We start from the raw sequence: 2756 nt of genomic DNA on the forward strand, positions 1-2756 counted from the left end.
TCATCGGCTTGTCTTTAATCTCTCTCTCTCTCTCTCTCTCTCTCTCTCTCTCTCTCTCTCTCTCTCTCTCTCTCTCTCTCTCTCTCTCTCTCTCTCTCTCTCTCTCTCTCTCTCTCTCTCTCTCACACACACACACACACACACACACACACACACACATACATACACAAACACACACACACACACACACGGTAGGTAACAACAGGATAATAATACACATAAAGAAACAAACTTACATACACACTAACATCCATCTCCCATTACTCGGCGAGTCGTGTTTCACCTGGCGAAACTAATGAAATGTGAAGGGAAAAGTCCGGAGAGTTTAACAATGACACGGATCGTTAGTAGAAAAAACACCCTTCCCTTCCCTTCCCTTCTCATTAGCAAGTTATTCTTTCCAATGGTCACAAATGTCTCCATGCATGAGTTGAGAAATTAAGGCCCCGGTCTAAAATACGTTCACTCCACTCCTGTCTATATTACCGTTCTTGAGGGGTCCAAGTGCGCCATCTATGGGGGAGAAATTAAAACGAGACATCCGTTCCCACTTTCCACGTGCTAGTCGCCTTAAAAATGCCAACCTCTGCACAACTTTTCAGGTAATCCATTCAACGCTGCCCTTCTATTACCTAAAGGAAGTCGGGTGCCCTGGAAGAGGAGGGGAGAGAATAAGAGGTGTAGGATGAAGAGAGGGGGAGGAAAAAACAGAAATATATATAATGATGGTGATAAAGTGGAGGAGGAAAAAAATAGAGAGGGAAGAGGAAGGAGAGAAAGAGGATCTACGGGAGGATGGAAGGTTGGAAGGGGAGACTTAGGTGACATTATGGTTCCTGAGGGAGACTCGAGTTGCCGGGGAGATTTACAGAACATACGGAGGAAGAATAAGAGGAGGAGGAGAGGGAAGAGGAAGGGGAGGAGGAGGAGGAGGAGGAGGAGGAGGAGGAGGAAGAGGAAGCATCGGAGCAGCAACGGTAAAATGAAATAATAAAACAAAAATAAAAGTCCGCCCTAACCATATGCTTCGAAAAACAAAATTCCAGAGGCGGAGAATAAAAATGTGCGAGAAATATTGAACGAGGAAAAAAACATATATATAACAACAACGCCGAGACTTGATATTGAAAGGCAAAATAACTAAATAAACTGAAACACGAAAAAAGGCAAAATAGAAAAGCGTTCGAACACCATGCGCACAGAATTTTCGAACTGTAAAAAGAAAAAAAAGACAGAAATATATAAAACACACAGCAATACTAACAACGAGAACAAAATCACAACAATAATAGCAACACTGGAGCTTCTGATGACAGTAACAACCCAACAAACAAACAAATAAAAATAAACAAAACAAATTAAAATAAAACCAAAGAAGAGGAAAGAGAAAAATAACACTAAAGACACGTCAGCAACTTTATTAACGAGCAAAAAAAAAAAAATGACATAACTCTTGGAAGCGGGGACGAGATGGAGGAGGAGGAGGAGGAGGAGGAGCAGGAGCAGGATAGAGGGCCAAAAAGAGGTAATCAAGAAGAACTTACGTAAGACACACACTACACAACACAAGACAAAGCGGTAATTAACGTTAGCCGTGTGTTCTATAATGATGAAGGTCGTTATAGTCAATGTAATGGTTTTGGTTGTTAGTTATCATGAGACGAGACGTAATAATTGGCAACAAGAGCTAATTATGAGAGAGAGAGAGAGAGAGAGAGAGAGAGAGAGAGAGAGAGAGAGAGAGAGAGAGAGAGAGAGAGAGAGAGAGAGAGAGAGAGAGATATGGTCCTTTTTCTTATCTCTTTCTTGTTTATTTCCCTCTTATTTTCGTTGTTTTCTTATTTATCTTTTTTTAATCACTATATTTTTTTTACTTTCAGAGCGAGAGAGAGAGAGAGAGAGAGAGAGAGAGAGAGAGAGAGAGAGAGAGAGAGAGAGAGAGAGAGAGAGCAGCCATAGAGGTATTTCTCCACCTTCATTACACAAGCACGCTGACTCGCCCCCGTATTCCTCTCTCTCTCCATATGAGCTAAAAACAATCAGCCTTCACCTCCGCTTCTCACTGGAAAAAAACACCAAAGCAAAACAGAATTCAATACGTGGAAAGGAAGAAAAAATGCAGTTATGGTCGTAGTTGTAGAGGTAGTGGTAGTGACAGTAATAGTAATAGTAGTAGTAGTAGTAGTAGTAGTAGTAGTAGTAGTAGTAGTAGTAGTGAAAGCAGTACCCTTTATTGTTTCATTCCGTTCTCCGCTAATTCTTGGTTTTACTACTCGGCAGAATGTTTAATAAAGCTCCGTAAAACATCCGACGAGACACGAGCGGCCGCCAGGTGGAGCTGCGAGGCGCTAAACTTCCCTATCGGATTCCGGGTTTGCTTAAAATTGCCGGCTATTCTTCTTTTCCTAGGTCACGGCCATGCACTGAAGGGGAAGACTTGTGGTAGTGAAGAAACACGGGGGAAAGAGAGGTGGTGAAGACGGGGAATAAATGAGGGAGAGGCGATATGAAGAGGTAGGTATGGTAATTCTCCTATAAAATCTTCTCTGCTCTCTTTTCCTTTGTTTTCGTGTTTTTTTCATTCTTTTTTTATTCATCTTACTTCTCATTATATAAGTTGTCTCCTCTTATCACTCAACTCCTATTTTTCCTCCTCCTCCTCCTCCTCCTCCTCCTCCTCGACCAATATCCAGGTAATCATTGTGAGTGCATTCAGGTGTCGCCTTTCCAACGCCTTGTCCTCACACGCACACTTT

The sequence above is a fragment of the Eriocheir sinensis genome, chromosome 25, assembly GCF_024679095.1.
Source record: "Eriocheir sinensis breed Jianghai 21 chromosome 25, ASM2467909v1, whole genome shotgun sequence".
Lineage (NCBI taxonomy): Eukaryota > Metazoa > Arthropoda > Malacostraca > Decapoda > Varunidae > Eriocheir > Eriocheir sinensis.